Consider the following 20,122-nt stretch of genomic DNA (forward strand, 5'->3'; position numbering starts at 1 on the left):
TATTGGCATTCTGACTCAAAAGTGTGACATCTTGGATGGTGTTTGGCTGAGCATGCCTTCCTTCATCTAGAATCTGTAACCATTTTGGATGCATGGACCACAACTTGAATCCCAGGACTCAGAAACAAATGGCAAGTGGGTTTTTGTGATTGTGAGACCTGGCTTGTCTGTATAGTGAGAATCAGGAAGTCAGGGACATGCACATGGAACCTGCCTCAGTCTCAGAAGAGAACTTTTGGAGAAATAAAGAGGTGTTAGCGCTGGCTGGAAATGTGCATGTCCTCTGGGCAGCAGGGTGAGAAGAGATGCATTTTTTGAGATTGCCCCTAGAGAGTAAGGAAAATTTTTATTTTCTGGATGGAGCCCAAGTTAGGAGGAAATCCTACAGGATGGGTCAGTTCTTTGTTACACACCTTTAGTCCTAGCCCTGCTTGGGAAGTAACAGTTAGACTGATCCTTATGAATTCTGTTTCAGCCTTGTGTTCTGTTTGACTCACATACAGCATAGTTCATTTAGTGAAACTCAGTCACAAAAGAAAAAGAGTACAAAAAACATCTGCGATCTGGCCAGGTTTCTGTTAGGTATTAAGTTGTGGCTACAGACCGGGTGTTACAACAGGGTGTGTATAGCTGCTGGATTCTAGAGGATGAAAGGAGGAGCCTGTGGGAGGGTCCTGGATAGGGAGATCCAATTAAGGCTAAGTCCTTGGTATAGTACTTCAATATCAGGGGAACTGGCTTAGGTGTACTTGCCTTCTGACATCCAGAGTAATTAGATCATCAATGCTCTTGTTTAGAATATAGGCTGTGGAAAGGGGTCCATTGCAGTGGGACATGTTCCATGGCCCTTGATTCTTTATTTTGACACAGGGTGTCATACTGCAAGGAGGAGAATCTCAGAACATGTTTTTCCAATTATGATAATATTACTTTTTTTAAAAAAAAATATTTACTCTTTTTTACAGTCCATATTTTATCCTCCCACTTCTGGTTTCACATCCCATAAGTCTAGATTCCTTCTCCAGGAGGATGTTCCCACCCCACCCCCTACCTACAAGAATTACCTGCTGATTTGCGGCCTCTAGGCATTTTAGGGTTTGTTACATCTTCTTTGAGGGAGTACAGTCCCACAGTTTTCTGCTGAGTATGTGTTGGGGGCCTCATATCAGCTGGTGTATGCTTAATTTGTGGTTGCCTAGTTTCTGAGAGATCTTGGGGGTCCAGGATAGTTGAGACTGCTGCTTTCTCTCTTCTATCTCTTGTATTCTGCTGGTAATGCTTAATTATTCCAGATCTCATTCCTTGGTTTTCAATGTTCAATTTCCAGGGTTGCCTAAATTTGTTTTTATTATATCTACTTCCAATTTTAGGTCTTGGACTGCTTTAATAAATACGTTCACTTGTTTGATTGTATTTTCCTGTATTGCTTACAGGATTTATGTGTTTCCTCTCTAAGTTCTTCTACCTGTTCACCTGTGTTTTCTTATATTTCTTTATGTAAGTAATTCATATCCTTTTTAAAGGATTCTATTATCTTAATGAGATAAGATATTAGGTCATCTTCCTGACTTTCAAGTGCATTTGTATATTGGACATTGCCTCAGTTTCTCCTTCATCTTTGTCTAGGCAGTGTTTCCCATTAATGAATATATCCATTTTATGTTCTGAACACTACCTCCCTCTCAACCCCACCTGACAGTCTCTATTCTCTTTCTCTCAGAGGGTTCCCCCATATGTCTACCTTGAACTTAATGCATCAAGTCTCTGCAGGATCACGTGCATCCTCTCCTGTTGAGGCCACTCAAGGCAGCCTAGGTATAGGAATGGCTCCAGAGACAGCCTATAGCTTCCTCTGTAGTTATTGGTGGACCCACATGAAGACTGAGGTGCACATCTGCTAAATATATTATGGGGGCCTATGTTCAACCCATGTGTGTGTGTGTGTGTGTGTGTGTGTGTGTGTGTGTGTGTGTGGTCTTTGGTTGGCTACTGATTCTCTGAGAGCTCCCAAGAGGTCTGGTCCCCAGGTTTTGCCATTCTTCTCCAACATCCACTCTGCTGATTTTATAGGTGTGTGCCAAGTGAGTCTGTTAGTCTCAGTTTCCTTTGCTAACTAATGTGCAGTTAATTTTTCTTTCAATAAAAGTGCTTTCTTGAGTACACTTTGATCTGTCTATTTTATTTGAGACAGTTTTTTTTCTGTAACAGCCATTATAGTCCTCTGACTTACTCTGTAGCCAAGGCTGGTCTGGAACTCACAGAGATCTACCTGCTTTGGTGTTCCAAGTGTTGGGCTTAAGAAGTGCACCATCATATCTAACTTGAATTTAATTCAATGTGATCTCTCCTACATCATACCATTGCAAAAATATCAAAACTCTTAGCATTCTGGGACTAGAGCTGGCTTTAACTGAGGGTTACTTAATGTGGGGATGGAGCGATGGCTCAGTGAGTCAGAGCAATAGTTGCTTTATCAGGAAAGCCTGGTTTAGTTCCCAACCTCCACTAGGTGGCTCAGAACCACCAAAAAAAGGAAAAGAAATTGCGGCCACTGATGACAGATTTTTATAATTTGAAGTGCATTTGCGTATTTTCTTTTTTTTAATATTTTTATATTCTATATTCTTTGTTTACATTCCAAATTATTTCCCCTTTCCTGGATCCCTCCTCCCCATATGTCCCATAAAACGTCTTCTCTCCATCCATTCTTCAATCACCTCCCTCCTTTTTTTCCTCTGTACTTATATTCCCCTCCACTGCTAGATCAATCCTTTTCAGGAACAGGACCTTCTCCATACTTCTTCATGGGAGTCATTTGTAATGCGATTTGTGCCTTGGGTATTCAGGGCTTCTGGGCTAATTAATATTCACTTATCAGAGATTGCATTCCATGTGTATTCTTTTGTGTCTGGATTACCTCACTTAGGATGATATTTTCCAGATCAAACTATTTGCCTAAAAATTTTGTGAATTCATTGTTTCTAATTGCTGAGTAGTATTCCATTGTGTAAATATACCACATTTTCTGTATCCATTCCTCCTTTGAGGGGCATCTGGGTTCTTTCCAGCTTCTGGCTAATATAAATAAGGCTTCTATGAACATAATGGAGCATGTGTCTTTATTGCATGCCGGGATATCCTTTGGGTATATGCAGTCCAGATTATATCCCCCTTCTGGTCCACCCACTGAATGTTCCACATCCCATAAGTCTAGTTTCCTTCTCTGGGAGGATGTCCTCATTCCACACCCTACCTGCAAGAACTCCCTGCCCACTTGGGGCCTGAAGTATCTTTAGGGTTAGGTACATCTTCTCTGAGGGAGTACAGTCCCACAGTGTTCTGCTGAGTATGTGTTGGGGGCCTCATATCAGCTGGTGTATGCTTAAATGGTAGTTTCCTAGTTTCTGAGAGATCTTGGGGGGTCCAGGTTATTTGAGACTACTGCTTTCTTTCTTCTATCTCTTGTATTCTCCTGGTAATGATTAATTATTCCAGATCTCATTCTTTGGTTTTCAATTTCCATGGTTGCCTATATTTGTCCTTGTTATATCTACTTCCAATTCTAGGTCTTGGACTGCTTTAATAAAAACTTTCACTTCTTTGATTGTATTTCCTGTATTGCTTATGGGATTTATGTGTTTCCTCTCTAAGTGCTTCTAGCTGTTCACCTGTGTTTTCTTATATTTCTTTATGTGAGTTATTTATATCTCTTTAAAAGGATTCTATTATCTTAATGAGATAAGATTTTAGGTCATCTTCCTGACTTTCAAGTGCATTTGTCTATTCAGGGCTTGCTGTGGTGGGAGAAGTAGTTTCTGATAATGCCAAAGTTTACTGGCTTCTGTTTCTCATGGTCTTACTCTTGCCTCTTGCCATATGGTTATAGGAAGTCTTTCCTGGTTGGGGTGTTTCTGTTTGGGCGTTGCCTTTTTTTGTCCCTAGGTTGACTAAGGTCTCATGATAGGCCAATTGCCTTGTATGTGGCAAACTTCCTGTGGGATCTTCTGACTGTGGAACCTTCAGAGGGGCATGTACACGGGTGAATTTTTGCCCTGGTGGTAGTGTGTCTTCAGGGAGGCCTTCTTGAAGACCTTTGAATTGTGGGTTCTGTAGAGGGGCAGAGAAGCTGGAGATATGTTGCCCTGGCTGTGAAACATCTACTGGGATGCCTTCATACTGTTGAGTTTTGAGAGGATTAATCAAGCTGTTGCCCTATGTTTAGCTGTTCACCAGGGAAGCATAAGTACTGTGGTTTTGTTTCCCTGCATGCAGAAGAACTCCAGGGAGGCTTTCTGACTGTTGATTCAATTTCTCTGCATGCTGCAGTGCCCCTGGGAGGTCTTCAGTCTTTGGTGTCAGTTGTCCAGTTGCCCTGTTTGCAGAATTCCTGGTTGTGATTTGACTCTGGTGTCAGTTGCCCTACATGCCACAGATATCCTGTGAATCCTTCAGGTTTTTATTTTCATGGGCAGAGGCAGACTAGCTAGCAGTCTGTCCCAACAATATTTAACAGCCAGAAGGGTAGGATATGGAAAATTTAAACATTGGAAATGAACATTCAATTGCCAGCCTACCTGGACTGGCAATCTCTTGTTAATACTGGGGCTAATTACATATTTATTTCAATATTGAGAATACTTGTAAGATTTGGAAACAGAGGCAGTTGTTCAGAAAGAATGAAGCTCCTGTCTGATTCCTGCTCTGTAACAGTCCAAACCAAATGCTGCGTAGGCACATGGGTAAATCGTTGCTCTCTGTGCATTTTCTCATGTGTTTTCTTTGATCAGATTCTCCAATAAGGGAACGTATCCCAATAGGTTCGGAACACACATATGGCCGAAGATCCCTCCTAGTGTCCAAAATTCCAAATGCCTTCAAGTGCACCGATAGAAACCAGACCACAAAGGCTTCAAGAGCCTGCAAGGAACTTACCCTTTCAAACGCATCACACTCCCATATTGACCCCAACAAGTCCAATGCAATCCAGTCTTTCAGTCCCTGAAAGGGACCTACATCAGCAAGAGTTCCAAGGACCGTCAAGAAAATCAGGTATCCAAATGCAACTAGATCCTGTACTGGGCCCAGGTTTACCTACTTTAAAAAAAACCCTCAGGGCATCCAAGTTATCAGATATATAAGTGAAATCTTGTTTCCATGTTCTCATAGGATCTGTGGTACTGTAAGAGAAATATGGTGACCATCAATCTGGCCCTGTGACTTCAAGAAAGGGGCTGAAGGAACACATTGTGTACTCCAAAAAACAAAAGCACGTGCTGCAAGAACATTTTGAGAAGTGTCAGTCCCCAAACCAGGACCAATGTGTGGAGCTGGCAGAGTTAGTTGGTGTGACAGCGCTGGACATCACGGTCTGCCTCTCTCTTTTCCCTCAATCCAACAGCAAAAATCTACACTTTCCCATCAGGAACTTTAATTTTGTTCTTAAATGCTTAGGGCAGTGATGACAGTTTTAGGTGGTGGATATTTTTGGATCAAATGCTGGGACCCAAATTTTTATCAACCTGGTAGCAATATAGAATATCATTGTTTCCATGCAGGGTCTCAGAAACCTAATCATCAGAGCTCCTGCTAAAACACAGGAGACACTGGCTCAATCTCCCCAGTCTTATGTTGATTGGTCATACACAATCTACCTTATTATAATATCTTAGTCATGCTGAGTTTCCTGCTTCTTTGTTTCTGACATGTGAATCATTGCTATACAAACACCTTTTATCCAAAATCTTCACCTTGTGGTCCTGTTAGGGGACAACAGGCATTCTTCTGATGTCTTCTTTCTTTTCCAGATCTGGTTTAAGAACAGCCGAGCTAAGTACAAGCGATGACTCTCCAGAATATTACAGAAGCTCTGCCAGAGACCAATGGATGTTCTAAAGCTGTTTTTGAATCAACTCACTTTCCTGGTTCCATACCTCTTGTTGCTGCTGAGGATGGAGAGCCCATGTGTTCAGGCATATTTGGTGAGGATTCCATTCCCAAACTCAACTGCATCCAGGAATCTTCTCTGCATCATTATCAGGCCAGTGATGCAGACAGGTGTAGTCAGCAAGATCTGCTTGTTGGCCATGCTCCCATTACAGCTTGGGATTCTGGTCAATCAGCAGCAGTTGAAGCCCAGACTGATCTAGCAGTGACTGAATCTACAGATGTCCTAGAAGCTGCCATCCATTGCCCAGAGTAGGTTCAAGGTTCAGGTCCAACTGCAGAGGAACTCTGGCAAAGAATCCTTGATGACTTTGACAAATCCAAGGACTGACTTACTCTGGATTACACCCCAAATCCAAGTTACATCTCTCAGCTCCTTGACCATTCCAGACATTTATAGTCATGAAGAATTGTGTTATGTACACCCTTCATGTCAGTATTTGTGGGAATTAACCAGGCCTATCTGTAGACGTTGTGTACCACTGTTGTTTATATAGAGGGGTTGTTTCAAAGCAACTGTTAAGTATTCATTCTTCATTGTTAGATTACATTCTCATTAAATAAAAGGAGAAATCGTTCCTGAAAATAATTTTATTAATTATATTATCCATTTACATTCCAGTCACTATGGCATATGTCCCACTGACCTATAGTTCTTCACCCAACACATTAGATAAAATTTTCCCCTAATATTTTTTAACTTTTTTTTCCATTTATTACGATAGATAGTATCACATACTATAATAGAATAGGAGATTAACTCATTAAGAAAGAAAAAAATCAGGATAAAGTGTCCTTGCCGTTTTTGTTTACAGGAAGGAGTCAGAAAATGGAACAAATTAAGATGACTAGGGAAACTTTCTAAAACCTTGCCAACTTAGCTAAAGTTACATAATGTTAGGATTGAAACGATAATTTAGATATTACCTAATTATTCTCTATGTAAAGAAGAGATTCAAAAAGCTATTGAGTATAACATTTCCTTTTTAAATCCAAATGTATTTCAAGAATAGATGAGCCAGAGAAATTCAGAAGAAGGGTCAACAACTGCTTGGGAAGACTGGAAGTGGACCTCACTATAGGCCTCCCTACCCCAAAGGTGGTAAAGTTCCTGTTTCTGCTACCAGTAGTGATTCTGTGCACCAGAGACATTAGGATATCAGCTCTCCTCCTCAGTTTAGAACATCGAGGAAATACCCACATCAGGAACCCAACTCCTCCCTCATTGGTCAGTCCTTGGAACAAGTATGTTTCAGCAAAAGCCACATATCAAGGAGCATGAGAGGCAGACATGTAGAGAACTTCCCAGGAAAACAGAGCACCTATCTAGTGATAGGTCTGGCCATTCCAATGTTCCTTGCTGACTTGATGTGTCAGCCAATCCAGATTCTCTCTATGAGAGACCCTCGAGTTTAAACTTTCCTCCTTGACTCAGACCTTCAAATATTTCCCAAAACTCAGAATCTACCTTTCCCTCTGTCAGATCCCATCAGTTATGAACCTTCTTCCTGAACCTAGCCCCTTTAGTAATTCCCTAGAACAGATGGCCATCTTCTTCAAAACTGATGAAGCCTGTGACATCTACCTAATGAATACAAGGTCTAGGAAGCAAAGGAAGCAGAGGAAAAAGAGTATGGCATAAATGAAGATACAAGGCCAGGATTCCTGTGGTTGACTCCCACTCCAAGTTGCCATGTCTTTCTGCTAACCTCTGCCTTTGAGGATATCTTGTCCCAGGGACAGTTTTTTCTCAGTTCTCACTTTCCACGAATCCAAAGCACATGTCTCCAGACTCAGAACCCATATTTTCCACATGGGAAGAACATCACATCTTTTCTCCTCCCAGCTCAAGTACGGTCTCAGACACACAATCAATCTCCATTGCTCAGACCAATGAAAGTCCCTCTCTGTCTCTCTGACTGTCTCTCTGTGTCTCTGTGTCTCTGTCTCTGTCTCTCTCTCTGTGTCTCTCTCTCTGTCTCTCTCTCTGTCTCTCTCTCTCTGTCTCTCTCTCTGTCTCTCTCTCTCTGTCTCTCTCTGTCTCTCTCTCTCTGTCTCTCTCTCTCTGTATCTCTCTCTCTCTGTCTCTCTCTCTGTCTCTCTGTCTCTGTCTGTCTGTCTCTCTCTCTCTCTCTCTCTGTCTCTCTCTCTCTCCCTCTCTCTCTCTCTTGGTTTTATAAGAGAGGGTTTCTCTGTGCAGCCCTGGCTGTCCTGGAAATCACTCATTAGACAGGGTGGCCTTGAACTCAGAAATCCACCTGCCTCTGCTTCCCAAGTGCTGGGATTAAAGACGTGCAGCAACACTGCCCTTAATGAAAGTCTCTTATGTGAAGCCCTGTTATATATCCAAGCTGCCCAAGGCCCAAAAGGAGGTAGTATTTTAGGTTAACCACCAGTTTCCTTTTTTATTTTTAATGGAATTTATTCTTATTGGTGGCTGAATGAGAGGCATTGGATTACAATTGGGCTAGCCAGTTCCCCAGGAGTATAACAATGATTATAGCATAGTTTGCAAGGTTCCTATTTACAAACATAACAGAGTATCATTAATAGTTTTAGGGATTGGTTCTTGCCCATAGAACGGTTTAAAATTTGTGCTGACAATTGATTGGCCATTGCCTCAGTTTCTCCTTCATCTTTGTCTAGGCAGTGTTTCCCATTAATGAATATATCCATCTTATGTTCTGAACACTACTTCGCCCTCAACTCCTCCTCACAGTCCCTCTTCTATACCCTTTCTCTCATAGGGTTCCCCCATGTGTCTACCTCAAAGCTAATGCATCAACTCTCTGCAGGATCAGGTGCATCCTATCCTGCTGAGGCCAGTCAACGCAGCCTAGGTAGAGGAATGGCTCCAGAGACAGCCAATAACTTCCTCTCTAGTTATTGGAAGACCCACATGAAGTCTGAGGTGTACATATGCTACATATATTATGAGGGCCTAAGTTCAAACCCTGTGTGTGTGTGTGTGTGTGTGTGTGTGTGTGTGTGTGTGTGGTCTTTGGTTGGCCACGGAGTCTCTGAGAGCTCCCAAGAGGGCTGGTCCCCCTCTTTGACATCCTTCTCCAGCATCCACTGTGCTGATTTTATTGGTGTGTGCCAAATGAGTCTGTTACTCTGTTTCTTTTCATAATGAATGTGCAGTTTATTTTTTCTTTAAATAAAAGTGCTTTCTTGAGTACAGTTTGATTTTTCTCCTTTATTTGAGACAGTTTCTTTTTGTAACAGCCATGGTAGTCCTCTGACGTACTCTGTAGTCAAGGCTGGTCTGGAACTCACAGAGATCTACCTGCTTTGGTGTTCCAAGTGTTGTGCTTAAGGAGTGCATCACCATATCTTACTTGAATTTAATTTAATGTGACCTCTTCTATTACATACTATTGCAAAATATCAAAACTCTAAGCATTCTGGGACTAGAGCTGGATTTAACTGAGGGCTACTTATTGTGGGGATGCAGTGATGGCTCAGTGAGTCAGAGCAATAGTTGCTTTATCAGGAAGCCTGGTTTATTTCACCGCCTCCACTAGGTGGCTCAGAACCATCAATTGGGAATGGTATTTCTTTGGAGTCTTAGTCTTCCTTCTGTCTGTAGATTTCCAGGCATGCTTGCACATTACTGACACGTGTTCATGTATACACCTACATTTACAACAAAAGAAAAGATTGCTTGTTGATCTTGATTCTTGGAATTTGGTTCCTAATTGGTCTGGAATCCCATATATGCCTTAACTCCAGATGCAGGGGCTCTGAATCCCTTTTTGAGGCACAGGGACCCCTACACATGAGACATGCACACTCACAGAAAACTGAATAAAATGCAAATGAACTTGTAGAAAATGAATTAAGTTGGGTGTGGTAGGGCTCACTTTTGTTGTTGTTGTTTTTTTGAGACAGTTTTTCCTCTGTGTAGCTCTGGCTGTCCTGGAACTCAGTCTTTAGACCAGACTGGTCTGGAACTGAGAAATCTGCCTGCCTCTGCCTTCCAAGTTTTAGGAATAAAGGAATGCACCACCACCATCAGGCTGGAAAGGCTAACTTTTAATGCCAGGAATTATGATGGAAGGATTCTATTCTACAGGGCAGCCTGTACTTTGTTCCCAAAGCCTGTTTAGCAAAATTAATCCAGGAGTGGTATTACATGCCTTTACCTCAGTATTTGGAGGTAGAGTCAAACTCAAGTGAGTTTGAGACTCTTCCAGAATAGCCAGTGATATGAAGAGTGATGATGTCACACAAAGTGAATATTCATTAGGTAGTATTAAATCAGATTGTAGGTAAAATAGTGTCAATTATTTTCTGAAAGGAATTTTTATAATTACTCTTGGCAGAACAGCTAGTACAATGACAGTTGTTTTGTTTTTCAATTACAAAGATTTATTCATCTTATTTTGTTTTGGAATTTTTGTTTTTCTTGTTTTTTGAGACAGGGTTTCTCTGTGTAACACTGGCTGTCCTGGCAATCAATCTCTAGACCAGGCTTGAATTAAGAAATCTCTCTGCCTCTGGCTCCCAAGTGCTGGGATTGAACGCACGTGCCACCACCTCCTGGCATTATTTTTGATTTCTTAACATAGGGCCTTTGTATGTAGTTCTAACTCTCCTGGAAGTGCTTATGTAAACAAGACTGCCTTCCACAAATGGAGATCCTCATCCATTTGCCTTGCAGGTAGTGGGATTAAAAGGCTATGTTATGATGCCCAGCCTTACTTTATTTTTACATGTTGTACTGGATGGGTTAGTGTGTGAACTTGACACATTCTTTCACAGAGAAAGGAGCTTCAGTTGGGGAAATGCCTCCATGAGATTCAGCTGTGGGGTATTTTCTCAATTAGTGATCAAGGGAAGAGGGCTGGTTGTGGGTGGTACCATCTTTGGGCTGGTATTCTTGGGATCTACAAGAGAGCAGGCTGAGCAAGCTTGGGGAAGCAAGCCAATAAGTAACATGGCCCCATGGCCTCTGCATCAGCTCCTGTTTCCTGACCTACTTGAATTCCCTTCCTGACTTCCTTTGGTGAGCAACAGCAATGTGGAAGGATAAACTGAATAAATCCTTTCCTCCCTAACTTGCTTCTTGGTCATGATATCTGTGCAGGAATAGAAACACTGACTAAGACACATGTAATGCCTCAATCCATGCATGAACATACTTGGTACTTGGCAGGAGTGTGGAGTGTAGGATCCAACAGGACAGTATTATAGGCAGTTGTGAGCCAATTTCTGTGTGCCTGGGACTAAAGTCAGTTCCCCTACAAGAGTGGCAACTGATGCTTAATTACTCTCATGAGTATTAAGCAAAATAGTATTAAATCATATGTGTGTGAATCCTTGACATTTCTTCTAGATGTGTAGTTTCCATATAAATAAAATGTTACCTTGTCTTAATTTTTGCTGTGACAGTGCATTCAAGCCACGTGGAACTCCATGTCCAGGTGCTTCTTTACCTTCTTTTTGCCACCAAAGTTTACATTGGGGAACCTTCTGTTTTATGGGGCTTACTTATGGTAACTGATCATCAGGCTTTGCCGCAAGACCTACACCATCTTACCAGCCCTCTTTTCTTTTTCATTTTTTTTGAGAGAGGGTTTGTCTGTGTAGCCCTGGCTGTCCTGGAACTCAGTCTGAAGACCAAGCTGGCCTAGAACTCAGAAATCCACCTGTCTCTGCCTCCCAAGTGCTGGGATTAAAGGCTTGAGCCATCACTACCTGGCCCTATGGCTTACTTAGAAATTATCAAACAATGAGTATAACAAATGTATCCTACTCTATGTACCATGGTATGTTCTAGTGCAGTTGGATTTAAGGGAATCTACTGTGTTTGTGTGAGTGACTGTGTGTGTGTGTGTGTGTGTGTGTGTATGTGTGTGTGTGTGTGAGAGAGAGAGAGAGAGAGAGAGAGAGAGAGAGAGAGAGATAGAGAGAGAGAGGGGGAGAAGAAGAGAGTGAGAGAGAGAGAGAGAGAGAGAAGAGACAGAGAGAGAGAGAGAGAAGAGATAGTTGTTTATTTAAACGTCTATGCTGAGGAGTTGTTGGGGATGCCTTTAAGCCCTGCACTTGGTACATTGAAGAGGGCAGATTTCTCCATTTGAGGCCAGCCTGGTCTACAGAGTGAGTTCCAGGACAGCCAGGGCTACACAGAGACACCCTGTTTCAAAAACCCAAAACAACTACAACAAAAACAAAAAACAAAAAACAAAACCAAAAAGAAAACAAACAAAAAAGAAACAAAAAAAACAAATAAGGAGGAGCTATATCATAGGAAAGCCAACAAGAGCGAGTGGTAATAGGATAAATATCAATAAGCAAATGACACTTGCTCTCCACTAATTCTGTAAGGGGAATAGCAGATATAGAAAAAGTAGTGGTGTTAACAGTAGGACTCTGAAGAATACCAGATACCAGAGAAGAAAATAAGAAAGCAGTATTACTCCTATTCCTATTAGCACTATTTTTTCTTTTGATCTCTATAGTTTCTTCTTTTGGGCTTATTTATGAACTTAGTAGGTCCTACAGAAAATGTCATAGTCACAATTTTGGTAAAATGTCATTCATCTTGGCACACTCATTTATTCCCAGTCATTGGGAGGCAGAGGCAGGCAATTGCTGAGTTCAAGGCCAGCCTGGTGTACAGAGTGAGTTCCAGGACAGCCAGGGCTACACAGAGAAACTCTGTCACAAACAAACAAACAAACAAAGAAACAAACAAAAAAGTAATCCATAATCATAATCTTCCTTATAAATCCAAAGTTCGCAATCCTTCCTTTAATCGAGCCTTCTCTAATATTTTTTCCAGACACTGGAATAGGATTACAGAGAAAACTATCACAGGATGCTACACCTGTCCAGGATCCAGACAGCACAGCTTTGGCACAACTAAAACCCTGAAGAAACAATATCCATTGCCATTATAACTAGAACTAGATAGGCCAGGACCTGTTGAAATCCTAGCTACTGTAATTAAATCTCTTTGGGCCTTCCAATAAATATTCCTTGTGGTCTCACATTTCCAAACAGCACAGAAAAAAATCTTCTGCACCTCCCCAACTATGACCAGGGGTTCTAGTCCTGCCATCTCAAGGACACATGTGAAAAGAACAAATGCTTAAATGGTCTGTAAGCACTGGATGTCTACATCCCACCTTTCAGATAAAACCTTCACATGACCAAGGATTTGGGGAGCAGGACTCTTTTCCATCATACTCAAGTGAACCTCCAAGGGGTAATTGCTTAGTTAAGTGCCTAAACTGGGAGCTGACAAAGATCCAAACAAGATCAAGCCTCCTGGTGTAAGGAGGGTGGCTTTGAGAATTGATAGAAAACACCTGCTATCCGGTAAGGGCAAAGACTACACTTCAGGTTAATTTAGATGGCTCATAGGGATTCTGAGATGCCTTCATCATTAGTATCATAATCATTAGAGGCTCAGGATCTGTGTCCACTTGGCGAAACAATCTTTTCAGTAGTCATTGATCTCCAATTCCTTTATGTGAAAAAAACACAAACAGGATCTCATTCCCGTATTAAAACAGGGTTGGGGCCATTCCAAAGTATTAGTTAAAGGATCTCAACATGTAACCATGGCATATGAGCTGGAAGTGTCTGGTTGCCAGCGATGATCTACTGCAGACTGACCTTTAGCATCAGTTTACAAAAAATTAAAACAAATAATGCAAAAGCGAGATGTGCTTTTGGTGACCTTGGAAGTTAAAACTCACCCTGTTTTGTTTTCTAAAGCTAATTTTTCAGATACATTCAACAATTCCTTGTCCCATTGGATCATGAGGAATTTCAGTTTTATGTTCAATTCCAAATTCCTTGCAAAATTGTTCAAAGCTGTTTCCAGTGTATGCAGGCCCATTATCTGTCTTGCCAACTTTAGGCAGTCCCTTAGCAGTAAAAGCCTGTAAACAATGAACAATAACCTTTCTAGAAGGTTCTCCTCTTAAAGCAGTTGCAACTAGAAATCCTGAAAAGTTGTCAATAGTCATATGTGCTAAGAGAAAAACTCATATAGTTAAGTGCCTCCAACAAGAAAATGGAGAGAGCTTACATTAGCAGCTTGACAGAACATCTGAAAGCTCTACAACCAAATGAAACAAATACATCCAAGAGGAATACATGGCAGGGAATAAACAAATTCAAGGCCAAAATCAACAAAGTAGAAACAAAAAGAATTATACAAAGAATCAACAAAACCAAGAGTTGGTTCTTTGAGAAAATCAACAAGATAGATAAACACTTAGCAGACTAACAAGAAGGAATAGAGGAACCACGCAAATTAATAAAATTGGAATGAAAAGGGAATTATAACAACAGAAACTGCAGAAATTCCAAATATCATCAGATCCTACTACAAAAGCTTATACTCAACAAAAATGGGAAATCTGGATGAAATGGACAATTTTGTAGACACATGCCAGGTGCCAATGTTAAAACCAGATCAGATAAAACATCATAATAGTCCCATAACACATGAGGTAATAGATTCAGTTATTAACAGTCTTCCCAAAACACCACCATCACCACCACCACCACAACCACCACCACCACCACCAAAAACAACAACAACAACAACAACAACAACAACAACAACAACAACAACAAAAACACAGGACCAGATGTGTTTGTTGGGAATTCTATCAGTTCTTCAAAGAAGACCTACTACGGATACTTTTCAAACTATTCCACAAATCAGTAACCCGAGGTATCCTTCACAATTCATTATATGAAGCCACAGTATTGCTTATACATAAACCAAACAAAGATTAAACAAGGAAAGAGAATTGCAGACCAATTTCCCTTGAGAACAGTGATCCAAAACTACTCAATAATATTCTTTCTGACCGAATCCAAGAACACATCAAAACAGTAATTCACCAGGATCAAATAGGCTTCATCCCAGCAATGCAAGTGTGGTTCAATATATAGAAATCTTTCAATGTAATCCACTACATAAAGAAACTCGAAAAAAACCCACAAGATCATTTAGTTAGATGCTGAGAAAGCATTTGACAAAATTCACTATCCCTTCATGTTAAAAGTCTTGGAATGATCAGGAATTCAAGGCCTATAGCAAAACATAGTAAAAGCAATATACAGCAAACCAGAAGCCAACATCAAACTAAATAGAGGAAATTTGAAGTAATCCTACTAAAATTATGGTCCAGAAAATGTTGCCCACTCTTTCCCTATTTATTCAATATAGTACTTGAAGATCTATCTAGAGCATTTAGAGAACAAAAGGAGGTACAGTTTGTAACACTTGTCAAAATGTTACAAACTGGAAAGGAGGTAGTCAAAACATCACTATTTGCAGATGATATGATAGTATACTTATGCAACCCAATAAAACAACACTAGAGAACTCCTACAACTTAGAAACAATTTCTGCCATGTGGCTGGATGTAAAATTAACTCAATCAAATCAGTAGCCTTCCTCTACTCAAAGGATAAATAAGCTGAGAAAGAAAATAGGGTAGTGACACCCTTTACCATAGTCACAAATAACATTACATATCTTGGTGTCACTCTAAGTATGCAAGTGAAAAATTTGTATGACAAGAATTTCAAGTCTCTGAAGAAAGAAATCAAAGCAGATCTCAGAATATGGAAAGATCTCTTTCATGATCATGCATTGGCAGAATTAATGTAGTAAAAATGGCCACCTTGCCAAAAGCAAACTACAGATTCAATGCACTCCCAGTCAAAACTATATAACCAAGACATGCAGAACATATTTATACCTTAAAAACCAGACAGAAAGAAAAGTAAGATGGCTACACACATCAAATTATTTAAACCAGACGAAAGGCCTGGTGTGGAAGGCATTCTCTTGGAGACATGGGATAAGGAATGTGATGAAAAATTGTGGGAGGGAAGTCTGGGAGGAAAGTAACAGCTGAACTAGGAAGTAATAAAAGTAAAATATAAAATGTAAAGAAATAAAGGATTACAAACCAAAAAATTTAAATTCATGGGTTCTATAAAATGAGGCTACACCTGGAGTAGCATCAAAGGGTGGGAGAGAATAATGGATTTGAATATTGCAAGTGGGAGGAGCCAAAAGGTGGGAGGGGCTTTGAATTCCAGGTCAGGAGAGATATATAAGGGCAGGTCTTCTAAGGAGAATTCAAAGACAGAGAACTGAGCAGGTTACAGGAAACCTCTTCATTCCCGGTGAATTGGTGAGTTGCATGAAATGTCTAAGGTTGCTATGTAAAGGGGATATCAAGTTGGGGAAAATTTGGGAGACAGTGGAGGAGGATTTTTGGTAATTTTTTTTAGCCTGTATGGGTGTTTGATTGGTGAAGTATAAAATATGCTCTGTATACATGCAGAAGATGTTATTTAAATTTAGTAGATGTTTCAAGTCTATCCCATACATGTGAACAGTACAGAGCAGTGATTTGCCCTGATCGGGGCACTCTATGGATGAGCTTTCAAGAGACCTCAAGGGGCTCTATTCTTCATTCTAAGCACAAGATTGAATCCTGGGCTGTTCAGAAAGCCTGGATCAATAGATAGTGAGGCCTGTCTATAGGACAAAGGAAAGAACTGACAATGGGATCTCAAGTGACCTTGGGACCAATTGAGGCTCCAGATTGCCTAGATAAGGCATAGTAGTGGCATTCTGACTCAAAAGTGTGACATCTTGGATGGTGTTTGGCTGAGCAGGCCCTCCTTCACCTAAAATCTGTAACCATTTTGGATGCATGGACCACACCTTTAATCCCAGGACTCGGAAACTAATGGCAAGTGGGTTTTTGTAATTGTGAGCCCTGGCTTGCATGTATAGTGTGAACCAGGAAGTCAGGGACATGCACATGGAACCTGCCTCAGTCTCAGAAGAGAAAGTTAGAAGAAATAAATAGGTGTTAGTGGTGGCCGGAAACGTGCATGTCCTCTTGGCAGCAGGATGAGAAGAGACGCATTTTTTGAGATTGCTCCTAGAGAGTAAGGAAAATTTTTATTTTCTCGATGGAGCCCATGTTAGGAGGAAATCCTACAGGATGGCTCAGTTCTTTGTTACACACCTTTAGTCTTAGCCCTGCTTGGGAAGTAACAGTTAGGCTGATCCTTCTGAATTCTGTTTCAGCCTTGTGTTCTGTTTGACTCACATACAGCATAGTTCATTTAGCGAAATTCAGTCACAAAAGAAAAGAGTACAAAAAAAGTATGTGATCTGGCCATATTTCCGTTAGATATTAAGTTGTGGCTACAGACAGGGTGTTACAACAGGGTGTGTATAGCTGCTGGATTCTAGAGGATGAAAGGAGGAGCCTGTGGGAGGGTTCTTGATAGGGAGATTCAATTAAGGCTAAGTCCTTGGTATAGAACTTCAATATCAGGGGATCTGGCTTAGGTGTATGTGCCTTCTGACATCCAGAGTAATTAGATCATCAATGCTCTTGTTTAGAATACAGGAGTGGAAAGGGTCCATGGAAATGGGACATGTTCCATTGCCCTTGATTCTTTATTTGTCACAGGGTGTCATACTGCAAGGAGGAGAAACTGGGATCATGTTTTTCCAATTATGATAATATTCCTTTGTTTAAAAAAATATTTAATCTTTTTTACAGTCCAGATTGTATCCCCCTTCTGGTCCTCCCACGGAAAGTTCCACATCCTGTAAGTCTAGTTTCCTTCTCAGGGAGAATGTCTTCACCCCACCCCCTACCTATAAGAACTCCCTGCCCACTTCGGGCCTCCAGTCTTTTTAGGGTTAGGTACATCTTTTCTGAGGGAGTACAGTCCCACAGTTTTCTGCTGAGTATGTGTTGGGGGCCTCATATCAGCTGGTGTATGCTTAATTGGTGGTTGCCTAGTTTCTGAGAGATCTTGGGGGGTCCAGGTTAGTTGAGACTGCTGCTTTCTTTCTTCTATCTCTTGTATTCTCCTGGTAATGATTAATTATCCCAGATCTCATTCCTTGGTTTTCAATTTCCAGGGTTGCCTATATTTGTCTTTGTTATATCTACTTCCAATTCTAGGTCTTGGACTGCATTAATAAAAACTTTCACTTTTTTGATTGTATCTTCCTGTATGGGATTTATGTGTTTCCTCTCTAAGTGCTTCTACCTGTTCACTTGCGTTTTTTTTATATTTCTTTATGTGAGTTATTTATATCTCTTTAAAAGGATTCTATTATCATTAAGATAAGATTTTAGGTCATCTTCCTGACTTTCAAGTGCGTTTGTCTATCCAGGGCTTGCTGTGGTGGGAGAAGTAGTTTCTGATAATGCCAAAGTTTACTGGCTTCTGTTTCTCATGGTCTTGCTCTTGCCTCTTGTCATATGGTTATAGGGAGTTTTTTTCTGGTTGGGGTGTTTCTGTTTGGGAGTTGTCTTTTTTGTCCCTAGGTTGACTCAAGGCTCATGGTAGGCCAGTTGCCTTGGATGTGGCAAACCTCCTGTGGGATCTTCTGACTGTGGAACCTTCAGAGGGGCATGTACACTGGTGACTTGTTGACCTGGTGGCCGTGTGTCTTCAGGGAGGCCTTCTTGAAGACCTTTGAATTGTGGGTTCTTTAGAGGGGCAGAGAAGCTGGAGATATATTGCCCTGGCTGTGACACATCTACTGGGATGCCTTCATACTGTTTACTCTTGAGAGGATTTGTCAAGCTGTTGCCCTATGTTTAGCTGTTAATCAGGGAAGCATAAGTACTGTAGGTTTTGTTTCCCTGCATGCAAAAGAATTCCAGACAGGCTGTCAGACTGTCGATTCAGTTTCTCTGCATGCTGCAGTGCCCCTGGGAGGTCTTCAGATTTTGGTGTCAGTTGTCCATTTACTCTGTTTGCAGAATTCCTGGGTTTGTGATTTGACTTTTGTGTCAGTTGCCCTGCATGCCACAGAAATCCTGTGAAGCCTTCAGGCTTTTATTTTCATCGGCAGAGGCAGACTAGCTAGTAGTCTGTCCCAACAAAATTTCACAGCCAGAAGTGTAGGATATGGAAAATTTAAACATTGGAAATGAACATTCAATTGCCAGCTTACCTGGACTGGCAACCTCTTGTTAATACTGGAGCCAAGTGCATATTTATTTCAATACTGAGAATACTTGTAAGATTTGGAAACAGAGGCAGTTGTTCAGAAAGAATGAAGCTCCTGTCTGATTCCTGCTCTGTAACAGTCCAAACCAAATGCTGGGTAGGCAGGATGGGTAAATCAGTGCTCTCTGTACGTTTTTTGATGTGTTTTCTTTTACTAGATTCTCCAGAACGGGAACATATTCCAATAGGTTCGGAACACACATAGGGCTGAAGGTCCCTCCTTGGATCCAAAATTCCAAATGCCTTCAAGTGCACCCATAGAAACCAGACCCCAAAGGCTTCAAGAGACTGCAAGGAACTTACCCTTTCAAGTTCATTACAGTCCCATATTGACCCCAACAAATCCAATGCAATCAAGTCTTTCAGTCCCTGAAAGGGACCTACATCAGCAAGAGTTCCAAGGACCATCAAGAAAATCAGGTATCCAAATGCAACTAGATCCTGTACTGGGCCCAGGTTTACCTACTTTGAAAAAACCCTCAGGGCATCTAAGTTATCAAATCCATAATTGAAATCTTGTTTCCATGTTCTCATAGGATCTGTGGTACTGTCAGAGAAATATGGTGACCATCAATCTGGCCCTGTGACTTCAAGAAAGGGGCGGAAGGAACGCATTGTGTACTCCAAAAAACAAAAGCACCTGCTGCAAGAACATTTTGATAAGTGTCAGTACCCAAACCAGGATCAATGTGTGAAGCTGGCAGAGTTAGTTGGTGTGACAGCGAGGGACATCAAGGTCTGCCCCTCTCTTTTCCCTCAATCCAACAGCAAAAATCTACACTTTCCCATCAGAAACTTTAATTTTGTTCTTAAATGCTTAGGGCAGTGATGACAGTTTTAGGTGGTGGATATTTATGAATCAAATGCTGGGACTCAAATTTTTATCAACCTGGTAGCAATATAAAATAGAATTGTTTCCATGCAGGGTCTCAGAAACCTAATCATCAGAGCTCCTGCTAAAATACAGGACACACTGGCTCAATCTCCCCAGTCTTATGTTGTCTGGTCATACACAATCTACTTTATTATAATATCTTAGCCATCTTGAGTTTCCTGCTTCTTTGTTTCTGACATGTGAATCATTGCTATACAAACACCTTTTATCCAAAATCTTCACCTTGTGGTCCTGTTA

Source organism: Apodemus sylvaticus, chromosome 1 (assembly GCF_947179515.1).
Source record: "Apodemus sylvaticus chromosome 1, mApoSyl1.1, whole genome shotgun sequence".
Taxonomy (NCBI): domain Eukaryota; kingdom Metazoa; phylum Chordata; class Mammalia; order Rodentia; family Muridae; genus Apodemus; species Apodemus sylvaticus.